This window comes from Sceloporus undulatus, chromosome 1 (assembly GCF_019175285.1).
Source record: "Sceloporus undulatus isolate JIND9_A2432 ecotype Alabama chromosome 1, SceUnd_v1.1, whole genome shotgun sequence".
In the NCBI taxonomy this organism is placed as follows: domain Eukaryota; kingdom Metazoa; phylum Chordata; class Lepidosauria; order Squamata; family Phrynosomatidae; genus Sceloporus; species Sceloporus undulatus.
In genome coordinates, this window is record NC_056522.1 from 258,564,906 (window position 1) to 258,586,497 (window position 21,592).

At 39.7% G+C, this 21,592-nt stretch overlaps 1 protein-coding gene across 5 annotated transcripts in view; it reads left to right on the forward strand.

Moving 5' to 3' along the window:
- Window positions 1–21,592, forward strand: part of DAGLA (diacylglycerol lipase alpha) — a 162,649-nt gene that overhangs the window by 14,694 nt on the left and 126,363 nt on the right. For 3 of the 5 annotated variants that reach the window (XM_042464700.1, XM_042464726.1, XM_042464735.1), the window contains exon 1: window positions 647–853. The exons of 1 other annotated variant lie outside the window; for it this stretch is intronic. The gene's annotated coding sequence lies outside the window, so the exon portion shown is untranslated. Of the gene's footprint in view, window positions 1–646; window positions 854–1,198; window positions 1,216–21,592 lie in introns of those variants that run through there. One more of the 5 variants, XM_042464716.1, reaches the window with a different exon arrangement.

Consider the following 21,592-nt stretch of genomic DNA (forward strand, 5'->3'; position numbering starts at 1 on the left):
TGAAGGGCCTGGAAACCATGCCCTATGAGGAACGACTCAGGGAGCTGGGGATGTTTAGCCTGGAGAAAAGAAGGTTAAGAGGTGATATGATCGCCCTGTTTAAATATTTGAAAGGATGCTATATTGAGGAGGGAGCAAGCTTGTTTTCTGCTGCTCCAGAAAACAGGACCCGGAACAATGGATGCAAGCTACAGGAAAAGAGATTCCACCTGAACATTAGGAAGAACTTCCTGAGAGTAAGGGCTGTTCGACAGTGGAACACACTCCCTTGGAGTGCAGTGGAGTCTCCCTCTTTGGAGGTCTTTAAGCAGAGGCTGGAGGGCCATGTGTCAATGGGGATGCTTTGATGGAGAGTTCCTGCATGGCAGAATGGGGCTGGGCTAGATGCCCTCTTAGTCGCTTCCATCTCTACGATTCTGTGATTCTGGCAGACACAGCTTCTGAGGAGACCCTCAGGGTCTCTATTAGCCAGGCCTCATTCCTGGACACTGGGGGGCGCTGGCGGGGGGGGGGGGAGGAGGAGGAAGAAAAATGCACCCTTCAGCCGTTTCCATGGTTACCGCTGGGTGCGTACCGCTCCTTACGAAGCTGGCGCAGTGGGGGCCTAGAGAGCGGAGGCGAACGTGGCACGGGGCGGAGGCGGCTTTGGAGAATAGGGCTGGGGGGCGGCAGTGATCAGGGCCGGGATGGAGGCGTCGGCGTCGCTGTGCCGTTGGAGGCGGCGTCCAAGGGGTGCTCGGCTGCCATGACGGGGTCCGAGAGGAGCAGGAGGCGGCGGCGGAGGAGGAGGAGAGGAAGAGGAGGAAGAGGCCTGGGGGGCTCAGTGGAGGGCGGAGGCCCCCTCTCGCTGCCGGTGAGGAGGAGGAGGAGGAGGGGAACGGCTCCTCATGGCTGCCGTTTTTGGGGAAGAGGGAGGGAGGAGGGGAGGAGGGCGCCCTCATAACCTCAGAGGAGCTCAGGGCGTGATTCTCGGGATGGAGGACGCTGGAAAATGGCATGCTTCTTAAGATTGGAGGACATGTCCTCCCGGACAGAAATGGAGGACGCGTCCTGGGAAAGGAGGGGAAAGCCTGCTCCCCGCTTATAGAGATCCATGTTACGCTGCCAGGAGGCCAGGCGGGGATGGAGGACATGTCCGGGGAAAGGAGGACGTGCCTGTCAGCCTTGCGCTGCCTTCCCTGTTGGCAACCTTAAGGAGAACCTTATACAGTAAAGGTAAAAATGCACGCTGCTTTTAGTGGGGCTCAAAATGGAAGGCCTTCGGGCTTCCTCCTGGACAGAAGGAGGGAATGGAGGAGGGCTTTGGAGGGGGAGGTTCAGGGGAGCTTTGTCCTTTGCTGAGGCTGAGAGAGTGTGACTCGTCCCGGAAAGGAGGCGGGGAGAGGGGACGGGGCCTGCCCCGCTGTGTCCCCGTTGCCATGGAGAGCGGGGAAGCCTCCAGAGGGCGGCCTGGGCGCTGGGAGGTTAAGGAGCGGAGGGCCGCCTCTTCAGGCCTCCTCCGCAAAGAGGGGCCTGGGACGGTGGGGCTGGGGATGAGGAGGACCTGTCCTCCATTCCCGCCTTCTGTCCAGGAGGAATTTCAAAACAGCCCCCATTTGCAGAAGGGCAAAGAAACGTGAGTTTACTTTTATAGGTTCTCCTTAGGACTGCCATAGGTTGGACATAAGATGAAGACACACAACACACACATGGTCACTTTCATGGTCACTCTGGCTAATAGGCAGGGTGGCCAGACTTGTCCTCCTTTTCCGGAGTGTGCCCTCCATTTCCGCCTTCTGCCCATCATTTTGATCAGGACTAAGAAGCATGCATTGATATTTCTACCAGTGTTTTCTGTTCTTATTTGGTCATGTCCTCCCTTTCTCTCGAAGATCTGCCATGCCAGCCATGCCAGCCAGGAGGAACTCCCAAATGAATTCCATGTTGAGCACGACCAAGAAGCATGCACTTATATTTCTATGAACATGGTTTAGGTTTTCATTGCTCATGCCCTCCATTTCCCTTGAAGGTCCTGCATTTTAAGGTGCCTTGTCCTCCTTTGCGGTGATTAGGGCAGTCAGCTGTGGCCCTGTGGGCTTTGCAAGTAGATGGTCCTGGGTGAGTGCCCTCCCGGGCCCTTTTGCCTTCCAGGCAGCTGCAAGCTGTAGGTACTAGGAGCAGTGGCTCTATTTGCTGGAGGAAATGTCAGCAATAGGAGAGCCTGGAAGAAGCAGCTCTGGAGCAGGCTGAGATTGATTTATGTGCCTGTGCGCATGCCTGGGCGTGTGCATGGAAGAAATGTGTGGCCTTCGGTTAAGGGTTTTCTAAACACTCTTTTTTCTTTGCTAATTTCAGTCCAGACAAGGTCTCTCTCATCCACTCCCATTAACGAAGCTCATGACACATTGCCTGTTGGTGGGGTTTAAGGGTCTTGAGACTCCTTATTGCATACATTTTGGTGTTTCATGAATTTCAAGGGTGGGGAAAATGTCATTTGCTCTTTGAATGTGCCTTCTGGGAATTAGCTTTGCAAAATTCAATCTGGAGGAGGTTCTCCCCTCCCCAGTTAATGAATCTGTGATATGCTGTCTATTGGAGGAGTTTGGGGTCTTGAAGCTCTGTATTGCATATGTTTTGGTGTTTCTTGAATTTCAGGGCTGGGGGAAATGTCGTTTGCTCTTTGAATGTGCATCCTGAGAATTGGCTTTGTATGCATTAGCATTTACTTGGCATCATTATGGAAATCTTTCTCGGCAAGAAGAGGAAGGAATTTGCCTTGCATCTCTCAATGTTGTCTCCAAAAGGAGCTTTTTTTAGGTCTGAATATAATATAATACTGTATTATATTATTGCACAGGACAAATCTGTTAAAAGTTAGGTGTTTTTACTTACGTTGAAATCATTAAGATTTTGTGATATGGTTTGAGAGCCTATCTGTGTTTACTCATAAATCCTGCTTTGTTCAGTGGGACATTTCCAAGTGTGCATACAGTTGCAGGCTTAGTTACCTTGATTTAACTGGGATTTAAATATGCCTGGTTTTTCACAGAATACTATATTTCGACTTGGATTGTGGCCTAGTGGTCCCATATTGAGCTGGGAATGACAGATTTTGCAACAAACTGCCTCAAAGGATTTATAACTTAGTAAAATGCAGACAAAATTGGTAAAATGGAATCAAGGGATAAGCCTGTGGCCGGCTTGCAAATATGTGAATGTGTGCCTGCACCCTTGCTATGTACTTGGCAGGGCATTTAATATTCTTAGATGTGGTTTCCAAATGAAACCGCTAGAGATGGAGATTATGGACCTGTAAACAGGTGATATAAGCCTGTGAAAACCAGAGTGTGCTGAATGGCTAGGACTACAGTTTTATTGGATGGAGTTCTAGTCCAGTGTGCTGGGTTATCCTATTTCTTTAGCTGATATGAAGCGGCATACCTTGAGAAAATAGTGCTTGGAGTGGAGTTATATAGCAGACTTGTTTTCTATGGGTGTTAATGGAGGACACTGGATGTAGCAGTGACTGCCTGAGATTAAATGTGTTCCACAGTTGATTTGGAACAATGGATTAACTCTGTGCTGTTTCTACCAAATTGTATTTGCAGGTCATGAAATTCAATATTATAACTCATAATTGAGAAGATTTTGAGTACAGTGTGTGCTGTGGTAACAAGGATCACAAACCTTATGACTCGGGAATGTACACTTTGCTTCATTCATCTGTTACAAATAGATCCTTGATTTTTATAGAGAAGATTATTTTTGCTTTCTTTAAGCATATCTCGTATCTAGAGATTATACTTCCAATTATGCTACATTCATGCATATAGAAATGGAAAACATTTGTTTGAGATCTTGAAAATGTTATCCGTGCCCCAGCTATAAAGTGACATGTACAGTAAGCTCCATGCATACTGCCAATAGTGTTGTATAGTGTGAGTGAGGAGGAGCAGAAGAGTAGATGGACAAACAAAGGCTCACCAATTTGTTGTTCTTTATTGAAATTGTCCCATATTACAAAGTGAAATTGCATTAAAACTGTTGGTGAAAGCTACAGCTAAAATATGCATGTTAAATTTTGTTTGTCATTTAGCTGTTCTCTTCTACCGGTCCCCTTTGGGATCTTTCAAGTGGTGAAGTACATATTCAAGTATTGATTAGGGATTATTTAGGACATCTGCTATATTGTACCGTGATGTCAGTAGAAAAAGTTTTTCATACCCTCCAACTGTTCCAATTTGGGAAGGACAGTACTGATTAATCCTCTGTTGTCCCAGTTTTTAAGCTGCCTTTTAAATGGTCCCAATTCCTCTCTCCTCACCCGCTTTTCTCGTGTGTCCTTGGCTTGCTTCTATCACTACAAATAGATGTCAAAGTTAAAACTGGTTTGCCCCCAGTTAACTCAGGGAGAGTAGAGGAGAGGAGTGGAGGGGGCAGAATTCCCATTAGGCTCAGGCAAAAGTAAACTGCTGCAGCCTCTTCTGGCTTCTGTGTTCTTCCTTTTTAAAAACTTTTGTCATCTTGACTACACTCACATTGCTTGGCCACATGTATCCCAGTTTTCATCTGTGAACTATTGGAGGGCATTTTTGCAAGGTATTGTGGGTCTTAATCATAGTCCCAGACCTCTTTCATTAACCATGACCACTAGTAGTGCCTGCTATACTTCTTACTGACAACCTTCTAAAAAGTAAAAAAATAATTTATTCAACCCCCCAGTGGTGTCCCACATAAATGAGACCATGGTGGGGCTCAGCCCTGGGATCTGTTTTCAGGATGAGGACCAGCTGATGGCTTCCATGTTTCTGGAATACAAAATCTGTTGTAGGTTTTAATGCAGACATTAAAGGAGCTATCTACAATTCTGAACCTATTTGGTAGATAGGGCCTAGCCCCTTGTGTAACTACTTTAAGGTTGAGACTAAAATCCAAAGTAGATTCACATGTCCACAGACGTGGCTGTTAAGACTGACTAGATTACGCACTACACTCTTATAGTGCTGCTATTCCACTTTTACTGCTCTGGCTGCCTCCTGTTGGATTCTGGGATTTGCAGTTTCAGGAGGAGTATTTAGAATTCTCTTAGGCCTCACTGAACTACAAACCTCAGAATGCAATAGGAGGCAGCCAGAGTAGTAAAAGTGGAATAGCAGCACTATAAGAGTGTAGTGCGGTAATGTGGTAAATTTTGGAATATGTACTGTAACTCATGTAAGTGCTTCCAAATGTGTTTTTACATCAGTACTAAGAAGGTGCAATCTGTACTTGTAGAGTGCTGTATATGTATCTATAGAGTATATGTATGGGTACCTATATAACTATACAGTATGTGTACATTAGTATACTCTTACAGCAGTTTAATACCACTTTAGATGTAATGGGCCCTCTCATGCAGCTTACCATTTTCTGCAATGACAGTTCCTAAGATAACCTGATTTACTTTATATAATTGATGGTAGTAAATTGACCTCATGTATACATCGAGTGCAAGTTTTGGGGCCCCATGGATAGGTCAAGTGTAAAACTTGGAGGGTCCTTCAGTGTGTGTATGCAAGTGGCAAGAAGGAAGCAGCAGTCAATACGAGGCTTCAGTGTTCCAGCCTTCACTCTGAGGCAGTGAAGCGCCTGGGTGGGAGAGGGACTGTAAAACAAACAGCAATCAATCAGTCACCAAGGATTCTATCTGCTTGGCTCAGGACAAAGAAACTGCATGGGGAAATCTGAAAGAGCTGCTATCACATTACCATACTGAACCGTAAATAAGTCAATTTAGGATTTTGGGGCCAGTTTTTGGGCATACATTTTTAGAATTATAAACAAGCTTATACGGTAATCCTCACTTCCTCTTTCAAGTATTTGGAAGCTGTATTTGGAAGGAAGGTGCTAGGGCTGGGCAAGTGATTTGCATGATTCCATGGCCAGGAGAAGATTCGGACCCTAGTCTCCAGAGTCATAGGCCAAAGTTCATACAGCATGCTGACTCCCAGATTATTGTTTATACCTTATTAACTAACATAAAAATGGAATCTATTGTGTAATTTGTCAGTTAGCTTCCTCTTTGCTAATGTTAGAACATAATATCCTGCTTAATGGGTTACTTTTTATGGACAATGACAGTTTCTGTAAAATATTCCTATCTATATGCTTTTTGACTAACAACTATCATAATTATACCTGGACATTTTGCACTGGACATTTTAAATTCATTATCTTCTTTATATTATTGCTCTTTTCTATTTATTCTGTCCTGGTCCAAACCCACCCCCACTCTTACAAAAATAAACAAAAATGACATGTCCCTGAGAGATATGTTAAAGAAAGTTCTATAGTTAATAGTCAAAATGTGACAATCTGTTTTCATAAAATTAAAGTTAATGCCTATGTTTGAATCTAAATATTATTTCATATATTAGAGAAATTATGAGACCAGTTTTCTATTTACATAGAAGTGTCTCTTTTGATTTGTTCTGTCTGGCAAAGAGACCTGATTCAGTTTAAATACTGGTCTAGTTTGCATGTATTGCTACCCCAATAGATTAGTGTTATGTGCACATACCTGAGGTTCTTGCATTTCACCCTGTTTGTCCCTCCTTTGCTTGGCTGCAGGGAGATCAGATTCTGTTTTCATTTAATTTGATGTTTTTAACTTGTTGCCTGCTTTACTTTATTGGGCCTTTTCCTGCATTGTTATATATTATTTATATGTATTATGCTATTATTTCTTAGATTGTACGCCATGGGCAGGTTTATTTTATCTATTTTATTGTTTGTATGTACAGGGCTGTGTAAATCTACAGCACTATATAAATAAATAAATAAATAAATAAATAAATAAAGTAATTTAATCACAGTGTGTTATATCTCAATTGGGAGTTAGAATTTGTGACAACTATGAGGGTTATGTGAATAAGCGAAGATAATTTACCCAAGTTTTGATTATGATTTGTTTGGACAAACCATACTTAAAACTATCCACCATGTTCCCAGTTCAGAATCAATGACAAATCATGGTTAATTGCAAAGGGGATATTGTGTTTCCAGTATCTCTTTGCAAAGCCTGAGGAGGACTGTGCAAACCTAAAACATATAAGGTTCAACATTCAAATAAGGCGGGTCAAAGTTTTAGGGTGGGTAGGCAGGCAGATAGCATGGCTGATATTATGCAGCCCCCAAACCTTTTGGGGTGCACTCCTCTCTAAAACTTTATTTTAAAGAAAGAAACCACAATGTGGTTTACATCATCTTTTAGTCGCAAACTGCTCAGTGCACTACAGCCAATAGGAAAAGTGAGTACATTAGGGTTATAGTAATTGGAATAACCAATATTCTGGTTTTTCCTTTTAGTTCAATATTAATAGTTTATATTATAGTTAGTACTTTATTATATTAATTATGTATGTCAAATAAGTCATTATCATACTACAGGTACTTAAAGTTAATGTAAGTACATTTAAGGTTCATTTATATATAAATATAAATTAATAACAATTGATCATACATGAGTCAGGTGGGTTTACTTGTTAAAGTTCAAGGGTAGAATTTTAATGAAACACTATTGATCATTTTTAATTGATTTCAGCTAATTTAAATTGTGTGTGTTTATGTGTGGCTAATTTCTGTGTATTTTAATTAAAACATAAACAGAAAAGTCGAGCTCTTGAGTCCTTGGTCAATCAGAGAAATTCTCCTGAGCACCTTGACAGTTGTCCTTGGCAGTTGCTTTAAGAGAAACTACTATTTACATTATTAAAATTTTAAAAAATTAATTTAAAATTTTAAATTCAATTTCCTAGTTTGTTTATTTTGAGTCTTCAATTTTTATTCACCCTGGCTGTGCAAGGGACTGATTTGCAGCTCAGTTCATACTTAGCGTATTGTAGTGTACTCTAAACATTTCCCCTTTAACATTATTTGTTCACTTTAAGTATGTATTTTTGTGTATATAAATAAATGAAGGGCCATATTTATTGAAAACCTTTAATCATCCCATCTTGTTGCAAGCCCCTGTTGAATTTGCATATTAGAAAGCAAAATTTAGATTACTGCTTGCCTTTCTCCAGGTGGCCTTAGGCTGTTAGTCTGGCCAGCCTCACCAGGTTCTTCTCTGATTCTCTGATTTTATGAGATAGTCCCTGTAAACTGCTCTGAACTCCCTGGAGGAAGGGGTTCTGAGAGAGAGAGAGTAATGGGAGTAGAGAGGGTCGCTCTACTTGTCACAGGCATTATGCAATCATAGATGCTCATAGCAGTTACACTAAATATGCACATGCCATTTCAGAAGTGCTGTTCATACTTTTCAAGTCTTATTTTCAGGCTATAGCTTGAAGTAGCATGGAGTATGAAGAAAATGAATTGTTCAAAAACTATGGTGAGATTAAATAGGGTCACCATAAGTTGGAAATGACTTGAAAGCACACAGCAACAAAAAATCATGAAGTAATGGAAGCTGTACAATATAGTCGGCTCTCCATATCCATGTTTCTTGTCTGTGGATTCAAGCATCCATGGCTTGAAAGTACTTTAAAAATATATAAATTCCAAAAAGCAAACCTTGATTTTGCCATTTTATTTAAAGGACACCATTTTACTATGCCACTGTATTTAATGGGACTTGTGTATCCATGGATTTTGGCATCCACAGGTGGTCTTGGAACCAGACTACAGCGGATACCAAGGGCTCACTGTACTACCACATTTTTGAAAATATATTCTCCAGAGGTCTCAGTTCTGATTTTAGAGTGCAAGAGTTCTCTGATGTGATAGCAAGATTATTGCATTTCATGTCAGGTAGGAGAAAGCACCAGTGTTTGCCTGATCAGGTTGTACAGTAATGTTTTTTGAAGCAGTGGCCGCTGAGAGATTACTGAATGGCAAAATGTGTTTATGAAATTCTGCCTGTGGCTTTGTTAAAGATACATGTGCAATTTCTTGGTGTTCCCATTATTTACATTGTTTTCTGCTACAGCCTAGTAGCTAAGTGATACCATGGTAAAATGAACTGATATTTCTCTGTAACTAGACTATATGGCTATAGCAGTTTCTGAAACATTCGAACTGTAGCATGTGTATCTCAGATGATACATACTTGCTCCCAATCTGGAATGTAGATTAGGGTTTACAATGTGGTTGCACGGGAGCCATAATAATTTGTTAGACAGTATCATTGAAATTGCACCAATAGCATCAAATTGTGAACTTTTTAAATGTTCAGTTTTAATTTTTATTTGCCTTTTTGTAGCTCTTTAATAGCTGAATGGGTCCCAGAACAAATCAAATCAGAATTCTCTCTAGAAGCCAAATTGACCAAAAGGAGGCTATTATATTTTGGACATATTATGAGATGACGTGACTCATTAGAAAAGCTGATGATAGTTGCAAAATGGAAGGCAGTAGGAAAGCAGAAGGCTGGATTAAATGTAGATAGACTCAGTCAAGGAAGTCTCAGTGCTAAGTTTGCAGGACCTGAAAAGTCCTGTTGATGACAGAGTGTCTTAGAGTTCATCAGGTAGCCATACATCAAAGTGTACTTGATGACAGTTAACTGCAAGAGAAGGTGAAAACTCTCACACTGCACCTCTGAAAAATGGGAGAACTCATGTTTTTTAAAGTGGCAAACACAAGCATTATCCTCTTGTGTTGAATGTTGAATCTTCTCCTCACTCCATTTCTTGGTTAATTCTTTGAACAATGAACATTTTTTCTTTCTGGTTATTCTCATCTCTAGGCAACATTTCAGTGAGCAAGGCTCCTCTTTTTCCACACCAAAGGATGATAAACCCCATCTGATGAATCCAGACTTGGAGTTTTTTATTGTAAAGGTTGGAATAGTTAGGGTATATTTTTTTAAACTGGGTTAAACCCTAATACAGAGCTCTAAACCAAAGTACTGTAACAAACTACTGTCTGCAAAAACAAGACTGTTCAGTATTTGGAGCAAAGCTTTTTCCTTCCAATTAAATACCACCATTCACTACAAGTGAGTTAAAGCTTGAATGTGGAAAAATACATCATATATTGAGATGTGTATATTCTTACTGGGTCATATAAAGCCAGTACTCATGTACTTCTAGCAGGAACTACTGATATAAATCACAAGTAAATGTAATGTTGAAGAGCTATGCAAATAATACAACATTTGGGCACTTGGAACAGAGGCTTCTTCTCTATATTACTAGGGAAAAAATATTTCCTCAAATATTAGAAATGAGAGTTTTCATTTTACAGAAGTGAAAAACCTGTGTAATTAGGGTAAATGATGACTCAATTAGATATAATAGCTGGATATATAACTTTCTTCTGTTAGATCAGGAATGATGATGGTAAATGAGTATTGATAATATCTCCCACTTTTTCTAAAACAAATACAGTGAGCCTGTGCCATACACAGGTTCTTTATAGGCGGCTTTCAGCATACGCTGAAGCCACCTGGGAAACAGGTGAATGCCCAGCATGTGTGCATTACCACGTGGTGTGCACAAGCCCCATTATATCCAATGGGGCTCACAAATGGCGTGGGCAGCTATGGGGTGCGTGCGTAGCTGCGCAGCAAGCAGGAGCCCCATTGGATATAATGGGGCTCAAGCATACACGGATCCTCCATGTAAAGCAAGGGCCCACTGTAGTATAGTGAAGACAAATATGATACTATCAAGTTCTTTTAGAAGTGACTTTCTAATATCTATACAGATTATCATGTTAATGGAGGATTTTAAATGTATTATATGGATTGGTGGGATGTTGGTAGGATTGGGTATATTATCTATTCCTGCATATGTTGATGACTGGAGCCGAGCATCATAGAAAGCATTATGATAAAGTAGTGTCTCTTTGTCAGTCAGTGATGATGCAAATATCTGTTCCTACTTAAAGCTAAAAATATAAATTGAGAAACTCTCTTTCTCTCTCTCTCTCTGACATATGGAAACAACTTTGTTTAGAATGTTGCATATAAGCAGTTGCAGTTGCTCATCTAAGAAGTTTTGGTTCCTTCTCAAAGTGAATAGTAGGCTGTAATGTAAATCAGGTAATCTTAACATTCTGAATTTGTTTGGCAGAATATTGTTGTATTAGCCTCTCAGAAATACATTAGCCTGGTCCCCTAGAAACACAGAGGTAATAGCCTAAGCACAAGTGTATCAAGTTGGAAGTTCATTTAATTTTGGTGAGCCAGGCTTTTTAGTAACTGAGGCACATTCCACACGTGCCAATAGTACGTGCTCGGTACGTACTAGGGTTATGAAAGGGCATCCTTTCTGGACGCCCTAACGTTCAAAATGGCAGCGCCCTTTCTACATGGGTGCTGCCATTTTGATGTAGCGGATGCTTGGGGGTGGTCACACCCTCTCAAGAAACCCCCACCGGTTTAAATGTGGGATAAAAATGCTATATAATATGTGTGCAAGAGCTTTATTTGCATCAATTGCATATTTAAACATGTACCTAAGTGTTCCACAGAAATCAGTGGGGTATGAAAAAACTTACTTTAGCTGGTTTGTGTCCCTTGTGACAGTAATGGGAGATGTATGCTTAGCACTGACAGAGTTAAAATCCTCAAAATATCATGGGCAGTGTATTCTTTGTGTCTGAAGGAAATGTTGCTGATCAATGTGCTGCTGAAGCCCTTGTTACTTTTCTAAGAAGCTGGATGCTAGAGTGGGATAAGCATAGAATAGAAATCTGTAAAGCTTCCTGCTAAGCATAGTGTCAGGGAACTGTTCTTATTTTCAAATATTTAAAAAAAATCTTATAAAGGGAAAGCAACTGTACATTCTGTTTACTGAGAATAGGAGAGAGAGTTACTCCTTTTCAATTTTTTATTTTGTTGCTTCAATCTTTCTTAATTTCAGGGTAGAAGGGATGTTAGTGCTTGCCTATATGAAAATGACAGCAAGGCGTTGAGCTCAATGTGGAGGCCATAACTGATCTTTATGTGGTGTATGAGCATGATGCTTCATTATTTACCTTTTAACAACAGCTTTCCTGACCTGTTCAAGTCATAGCTCCAATCTTTTCTCCAGAACACTGGGATCTCTTCTACATGTTCCACTATGCTTTTGGGATGATTGCTGAGGCAGTATACACAGACACAATGTCATGTTGGACTTAATAGTCAATATGAATTTTTCAAGAGGAATTGTGAGCAAGATATTGTCTCCAGCTTTGAGATTCTTCCTGGAAAAGTTTCATGGATGATCACCTGCAATGCAATTAGAAATAGAGAAGACTGCTTATCTCAAAATAATTTGGGCTCCCTTTAGTGCACCTGTTGAACACTGAAACCCTTTGAAAGGTCTGGTTTCCACAGTGATGAGTGGAAGTTGTAGTAGAGCCACCATGATCCTAGTTGGAAGATGCTGCAAGGTCAGTATACTTCTTGTTTTCAAAGAAGTGTAGTACAGTATAAAGAGGGGGAAGAGGGACCTTGTGGGACTCTTTCATCCAAGAAAATGGAGTTATCATCTGTTGCCCAGTCTGGGCTCTCTAGTTAGTCTTTCAATTTAGCAACAATGACGGGTTTGCAGCAAATAGGGGCTTGCAATGTTGTATGCCTCAGTTTTGTCTGGAGAAGTTGTGAAGAGGTATTTGGCAGCGTCAGTGCCCTTAGCTAAATTCCTGTGAAACTCCTAATGGAGTATCTGTTTATAGGAGCATGAGTGAATTTAGGTCTTTCTCAACTGATGAAACAGAGCACTTGTCCTATTGTAGAATTCAGAGTCATAGCCATGTTAGTCTGGAATATCAATATGCAAAGGGATTTTACAAAGCTTTGAGATTAGCTAAGCAAAAGAAGTTGAGCATAAGCTTTTGTAGACTTGGTCTACTTCCTTAGTTAGTCTCAAAGGTGCCACAAGATCCCTTTGCCCTGTTGTAGTTTTTCTTCAGTGACACCCCCCCCACACACACACACACGTACGCACACTGGGTTTGGCATGCAAAAGACAGTGGCACAGAGACTAACAGAGCTTCACAAAAAGGAATTTCACATCTTGCATTATAAAAAAAACATGCATTATAAAAAAAGCTCTACATAAGTGACAGTATTTCTGTATTGGATTGTTTACTTGATTTAGAAGTAACCGAGCTACATCAGATTAAGGGAATAGTTGGAAAGAATGTTAGTAGCAGTTTGAGATACATTGAGAATTTGGGCCTAGGTAGAATGGCTTTTCGAATTATGCCACACTGGTTGTTGTTGGAGATGGAAGCATAGGATTGTCCTTATCTCACAGTTAACGTAAAAAAAAAACCCACAAGGTTTTACCCTGGAAGAAGAGCACAGTTCTGGTAATCACAAATGTTTGGTTTAGCAAGGCCATATAAAATTTGTGAACCTCTACCAAACATCCTTCTGTTTGATGTGTATCTCCTTTACTTGGGTCAGTTGGCTTGGCCCTAGGGTTGCCATAATTCTCTACTATAAACCGGGACAAAATTTAGACCAAAATTTAGGACAACTGTAGGATAAAATTTAGACCAAAATGTAGGACATTTAAGAAAACTGGAGGACTTTAAATGTCCTACATTTTGGGCTAAATTTTACCCTAAAATTGTCCTGAATTTTGGTCTAAATTTTGTACTACATTTTGTCCCGCTTTATAGTAGAGAATTATGGCAACCCTACTTGGCCCCCACCCCCTTTAAAAATGTTTTATGTCTCTGTCCACTTCTAAAACTTTCTCTTGTTCCTGATGTATTTGTTTTGGGAGGGAAGGCAGTTGAATTTCCAAGGATCTCAGTCATGTCTCTTGTGGTTTTTCAAACTGTTCTGCAGATAGGGTAATATAGTAAGGTGCACACTTGCAGTAACATTAACACATGTACTGTACAACAAAGTATGAAGCAGCAAAGTACATTTAGAAAACAGATTAGGTTTTTTTTTTTGCACACGTACTACTGAGAAAGTGCAAAAAAGAAAAAAAACTGATTCTGGAATGAACCAAGAAGAATTCACCCAGTAGCAATCAAACTATAGGCTTGCATAATCATGGAACAGCTTCCCTCTTTTATTTCACTTCACCTGTAATATGCTAAAAGAATAGTATTTCTTGGCGCTGGTAACATGGGCAGACCTGTGCCATGGTGGATCAGACAGAATGGCTGGAGAAGGGGGAATCTCTGCTGTGTTATATATGGAAACCAGAAGATAATTATGGCATTACGTTTCTCACGCAGGTGAGTCATTTTATGTGAACAGACTACCCTTTTTTATAAGCTTGGTATTGGTATGTCAACATCTTTGGGGGCAAATGATCCATGAAAACAATTGCTAGGGAGTGTATAGTCCTCCTTCCTTACTTGGGGTGTGTTTTGTTTGATGTGAATCAATGCCCTGTGACATGAACATCAGTGGGAACTGTTGGAAAATGTAAAGAGTGATTATGTCTTATTGAATGGCTTCTTACATATCATGCCAAAAGGAAGCTGCATGGAACACCCTGAACTTCAATACAAGAGTTGCTTCTTTTCTCAAGGAAGTCACATGGGAATGGCAGGTGCCATCTAACCATTCTTGTTAATCAGACAGCATTTGTTATACTTGATATGTACCATAGGACAAATGGAAGTTAATTTTTGCAAAAGTGTTTGCAATTCACTCTTTCTTGCTACAGTGCTATATAAATAAAGTGCTTTATTTATATACAGTGCTATATAAATAATAATAATAATAATCTGTTAAGCCATGAGTTTAAGTATTAAATACAGCAAGTCTTTGAGTCCATGAGATCTTTGTATCCTCACACTGGCACTTCTTTAGAAACCACTAAAGTATATTGCGCCCCTTCCTGGAACTAGGAGACCTTGAAACAGTAATACATGTGCTGGTCACCTCTTGATTGGACTTCTCTACATGGGGCTACCCTCGTGCCAAGTTTGGAAACTTCAACTTGTACAAAATATGGCAGCCAGGTTAATTACTTCTCGTAATTTTCACATAACAACGGTTTTGGAATCCCTTCACTGGCTGCCAATTAGTTTCCAGGCAAAGTACAAGGTGTTGGTGATTACCTTTAAAGCCCCACATGGTTTGGGTCCAGAATACTTAAGGGAACACCTTCTTCTGTACTGTCCGTCCCGCACTCTAAGGTCTTCGGGGAAGAATCTACTTCAGCCAAAAAAAAAATCTAGACTAACCTCAATTACCCAGAGGGCCTTCTCCACCGCTGCTCCGAAGCTATGGAATGATCCGCCGAAGGAGATCCACCACATTTCTACTCTTACAGCCTTTAAGAAGGCTCTTAAAATGGATCTCTTCTGGCAGGCCTTCCCTACCTAGTTCCTCTCCCCGTTTACTGTGACTTACGTTACCCTGTCCACCAATTCTTCCCTTAAATTTAATGAGAAGAATTAAATTAAAATTAATTAAAATAAAATTCTTGCCTCAAGAAGAAGAACCCTCCCTCCATAACTACTGTCATCATCAGATCTGGGAGGGAGTAAAAAAGACAGGCACAGTTCCATCAGGTGTAGATGTGAATTGTGTGACTTACGTCACTCTCTTTTATCTTATTTTATTGTATTCTCTGTATTTTTATTGCTGTAACCCGCCCGGATTCCTTGTGATTGGGCAGACTAATAATAATAATAATAATAATAATAATAATTATTATTATTATTATTATTATTATTATTATTATTATTCAGAACTTGAACAGCATCACACTGTTGAGCAAGCAGTAAAGGAGAGAGGGAAAATAATCCAATATGAACATGTGTAAGCACACGTTTGACATTTGTTAATCGAGCATTGTAAAAGGTCTTTTAAGGGAAGGGTTTTTTATCATCATCATTATTATGCTTTCACTACCTTTTAACTTTTTTAAATAAAAGTTTATAATTTGGTTGTTTAATTACATTTAAACATTTATATTATCCATTGTCTTAACTGTTTGTGGTTTTAACTTATATTGTGATATGCCTTGAGTCCCACCCTGGGAAAAGGCCAGGATATAAATTAAATCACTGAATTATAAAACTACTTTAAGACTGTAATCTTATGCTCATGTTTGTTGTTGTTGTTGTTGTGTTCCTTCAAGTCGTTGCTGAGTTATAGTGTCCCTAAGGAGAGCCTATCACGGGGTTTTCTTGGCAGGATTTGTTCAAAGGGGATTTTTCCATTGCCACTTACTTACTGAGCGTAAATCCCATCGTATTCAGTGGGACTCCCTTCTACGTAAATATGTTTAGCATCATGCTGCAAATCCCATTGATTTCACTGGAAGATATTTATGTTTATGGTTAGCTCTGTCCTAGTGAAATGAAAAAGTATAAAAGTATTTAAAGGACTTGATTGGGATCATTGTGTTCATAATCAAGATGCTCAAAACAATCAACAATCCCATGAGCTAGCAAGCATTAGAGTTGCCAACAGTGGGATATGAGGATTACATTTTTGACTTTTAACAGTTAAATTATGAGAGTAAATTAGAAGGGAAGTTTTTCTTAACTCTTTATCTCTGTGCTGATAAATGTTTTGCCTGTCAAGCATGCTAAAGTCACAGGTCCCTTACCAGAAATATATGAAATACTGCAAGAGGAAAGGAATTACCGTAAAAAAGGAGGGGCAAAGACTGGATAGTGCCTGTATAGCACCTAGTGTGCTGTTGGTGTGGAAAAGCATAAAGTAAAAGTAGTAATCTTAATAGCAGCAGTAATCTTTCTTTGAAATAAATATTTTTTTCCAGTTTAGCCTGGATGAAAGTGACATCCCAAAATATCCTTGCTTTAAAAAAACTGGGTTGGGATAGTGTGTGTGTGCATGTGTGTGTGCATAAGCACATGCACCTTCAAGTCACCAATCCAAGAGGAACAGAATACATCTTCTAGAAAAAATGGACAAATTGAATCCTTTTTGCCTCCTTAAACTCCTCAGAGACAGAGCCTGGAAAATTCAGGACTTCAATCATCTTGGTATCAGAGAAACAAAGCTGACATCAATATGAAAAATTTTATAGTCTCGCCTACTGTTTCTGGTTATTTAACTTTCTCAGATTTGGTAGATGGGTCCCTCATTATATAACCCAGCTCCATTAAACAGAAGTCTGTTTAAACCAGTGTGCTGTGAGAGGCAGTATGGTGCAGTGATTTGAGCAGTGGACTGTGACTCTGGAGACCACCCTTCAAATCCCCGTTCAGCCACAGAAATCCAGTGGGTGTCCTTGTGTAAATCACATGCTCTCAGCATCAGAGGAAGGCAAAGGCAAATCCCCCTCTGAACAAATCTTGTCAAGAAGACCCTGTGATAGGATCACCTTGGGGTCGCCATAAGTCAGAAATGACTTGAAGGTACACAACAATAATCTTTTAAATAGCCTCCTCAACTTTTTCTAACTGACTTTAGTCTACAAAAGCTCATGCTGCCTCAAAGGTGCTTTAAGAACTCTCTACATACTGGTTCTACAGATTAACATGGCTATAACTTTGATTTCAACAACTGTACTAATACATTTTAGAATTCCCTGTGTATCTTTACAGTTGTATTTCCACAGATTCCCAGAGTGTACAGTTAATTAAAGTTTTCATCTGTGCATTCAGCTGAATGATCACATGTAGTTCTAGATGAATCATGGGGATAGAATGCCCAGTGATTATGACAGACAAATGTTTGCTGTTTTGAAAAAAGTTGTGTCAGTAGTCTCCTGCTTTGTGGGGCTAACTAGTCACTCCTCTGCTCTCATTTCTTGCATTCACAGCTCAGAATTTTCAGGAGAGAAATCACTGTTGCATCTGAGCAGCAGAGATGCCATTCTTTAAGCAACACAACATGACAGAGTAAAACCTTTTCACATCTCTTTTGGTTTATTTGTTAGTACTGTATAATATGTTTCTGTCTTGATTTTTTGTGTCCTGTTTGTCTTAGAAGTATATAATGAGTTCTGTAAGGGAGATGTGTCTATCTAGTCCTGGACGTCTTCCCTCTTACTGGCACCATGGTAAATGTTCATAGGAGAAATGGAAAGGGATGGAATTTCTCTTTCAGACCAAGATTCCTGCATAATATGTTTAACTTCCTGCATCCTAGTGGTTCCAGGATATAGTTTTTTGAAACAGAACTTGATTAATGACCCAAGCAGATGTCTCCTGGCACTACCAGTCAAAAGACATTGAGTAGCTCTTCTGTCTTTCCCTCCTTAATTAATTTTATGCAGTAAGAAAAAGGAGGATTACAAATGGAAGATGTTGGCAGCCGAATGGCCCAAAATATAAGTGAATGAGGCAAGGCAGTTGCACAGTAGAAGACTTGTCTGGAAGGGCCCATTTTCTACCAAAGGAATTCACCTCCTAAGCCAGTTGTTTTCTGCTGTTACTTTAGTGATCTTGGGCCCCATTCCCACTCGCCCATTTGCCCTGGATAGAACTGGACAGATCTGGGTCCCCCCAGATTGAATCTGCTCTGAAAGAAGTGTCCACTACCCTTTACCTTGATCGGGGCAATTTGTCCCTCTGAAGTTCACATTTGCAGTACTGCTTTAAAATGGAGCCTCCTTTCTTGTCAATCAAATTCACTTCCACTTTCGTCAAAGGTGACGTGTCCTACAGCCTTTGGCCAACCGAATGGCTGCTTCCCCCCCTCCTTTTTTTAAAAAAACTGGCGGCAATGTGCACATATTCTGTCAACTTGTCAGATTTAAAAACCTCCAGGTGTGTGTGTGTGTGTTGTGTGTATTTGGGTCACTATAGATGATGGCAACCCTAAAACGACCCCATCCTGGGGTTTTCTTGGCAACATTGGTTCTGAGGAGATTTGCCATTGCCTTTACCCTGAGGCTGAGAGAGTGTGACTCCCCCAAAGTCATGGGTTTCCACATGTCAGCCTCTAGCCTTGACATTACAAAAAATAACTGCCAGGAGAAATATTATGTCAAAATGAGCATGTATTTTATCTCCATCAAAGTTCCCATTCATATCTACAGAAAGCAAATCTACTGATTTGAATAATCACATCATACTGAGAACTAGTAAGCACTTCATTAACTATGAATCCTTAGGAATGCTAACAAATTAGACGTTGTGCAAACATATCATATACATAACCTGTAATATATCGGTCATTTTAAATAGTTTACACCTAGCTGGTTTTTATTACATTCTTACAAAACTTTTTATGATACTTTATGTACATAATCTTTTATGTACTAGATTTATAGACATACATGGTATTCATCTTATTTTGAAACATGGAAAAGGCAAACCTGCCCAGCAGTATGTGAAATTTTTATTTTTAATCAATCAAGTGCCATTTTGTTACAGGAGAAGATAATGAAATGTGAGTTGGACAAAAGCTTCTACTGAGTAAAGAAGAGTTCAGCTGTGTTGCCAGTTGTGGAGAAAATTCTTCTACTCCTACTATTCTCTTTCAGTATTGTGTTTACATTGCATTACATTGCAGTATTTCTTAGCCTTTTTTTTTTACTTTCTGTAATCTGTCTCTTTGCTTCTATTTCCAAAGATGAAAAGAAAAAGGGATTTAAGATTTTTCTGGCCTTACCACAATAAGCTGTTAGCCTGATTAAAGCAAGCTGCAGAAATTGGCACAGTAAAGATTGCCAGAAGCCCTGCAAAAAGACTTTACATTTGGGAATGGGGCAGTGGGAATCAGCATTCTCTTCTTTAGCTATGTGTGAAAGGTGAATCAACTCTGAATTTGAAGCCATGGATTCTAAGCCTCACTATACTGATTATATTCCTATTTTATGTACTACACTATATTTATTGTTGAGCTTGTCTTTTCTGGCCTTTTTACAAGATAATTAAATGTAGTATGTAGCTGCTTTAGAAATAAATATGTCAACACTTTGCTATGTTCAGATTGGATTTCTACAAATCTTGTACAATGCCTCAAGGCAATTTCTTAACATGAATATATGTTGTAATTTTGATAGGTTTGGAAGTTGGTGTGTGGTGTGTGGATTATCCTTTTTCTATGAAAGTTCGCAACTCTGCACACTATACATTTGTTCTGAGAGGAATGTACATAGGAGACCACATATGAGATGCTTATTTTTCTCTAGTCTAAGATCACAATTTACTGTAGATTTGTGTTCCAGCTCCTTTTCTGAAGGTTAGTTTTAAGAGGTACAGGAACAGTTCTTCAACTTCTTGTTGTGGAATTTCTTTTATGAAACTTTGAAGGGATATTTTGTATCACTGTTTTTAGACTCTGATATTTCTTTAAAATAATAGATTTATCTGATGCAGAAACATCCATTAATCACTGAAGCCCAGCTATAAATAATAAAATATGGTATCACACATTTGATGTAAATCAGGTTTTTCTGAAGTGATCTAATTTTTGATTGAATTATAATATTTCCCTGGAGTGACATTACTAGTTTGAGGACTGCTTTTCTGTATCCTAACCTGGAGTCTTTATCAAGTCTGTAGGTTCACAGGATGGTCTGCATAAAGGAAGAACTAGATTTATAGATAGTATGCCCCTTTTTTTGAAACATGGAGAAGGCAAACCTGCCCAACATGCAGTATCCTCATGAATGTCTGTGACCTAGATAATCATGTTTTTTTGCCTTCCCTCTTGTGTGAGAGGGAGGGGAGAAAGAACTAGGCAGGCATTCTTGGCTAGAGAAGGTGGGTGGAGGGAGGAGAAAAATCATGTGGGTTGCTGCAAGATGTGTTTATGCGGCTAAAGGATGGCTGTTCGTAGTCTACTGTATAATGATGCCTTTGAAGAAGATATATACTGGGTGATGCACAGACCATTTTTGCAAACCTGTCTACCTGTTTTCTGGAGGGCTGAGCAAGTCCTGAAGTCTGTTCACTATGGGTATTTTATTCACATGCAAAGAAGCACCAATACATATGTAGGTAGGGACAAAGTGAGTGAGAGATTCCTTGTGGACAGGTGGTGTCAGTATTTAACATTTCTTATGAAGGTGTACATATTTGTTTTGAATATTTTGGTGATATGGAGAAGGTGTGGATTGTGCCAACATGAACATTTTCTTTGTATGCTTTCTGTATTGCTTTGTACACAGGTATCGTTCTCGGAAGCAATTTGAAGGCACACAACAACAGCACCAATACTTTGTCATTTTAATTTTCAAAGATACTCCTTTCCTGGTTTGAATTTCACAATATATCTGTAGATGTGCATGCACTTCTGTAAGGATACTTTATGCACTGTTTTTTATTAGCCAAAAGCACTTTGCTGCTCTAAAAATGTTGAGGCCATTTTGTGTGGCCTTGTGCTTTGATGCATACTGTTTACATAGTGATGAATTAGCCTGACCAAAATTTTAATCAGGACAACTGTCCTTAGAATCAGTGTGATGATCAAGGTACAACATGGTAGCAGAAAGCTGTACATGATGTTGTCTTTTAGAAAATATATTTTGCTTCCAGAATCCAGGATTTGTAGATACATGCTAGTACAGTACGTGATTTATTTCTTGGATTATTTGATACTACGGTAATTATTCTGCTGTGTAGTGGCAGAACTGGAAGCAACCTTTAAAAAAGGATGTAGGTAGTCTTAAGGCCTGTGCAAAAGCAGCAGCCTATAGAATGAACTCTTTATTTTCCCAGTCTATCCAGTGATAAATCACCCAATTCCAAATGATGTTGAGTCATAACCTAGTCATGATCTCAGCAGCCA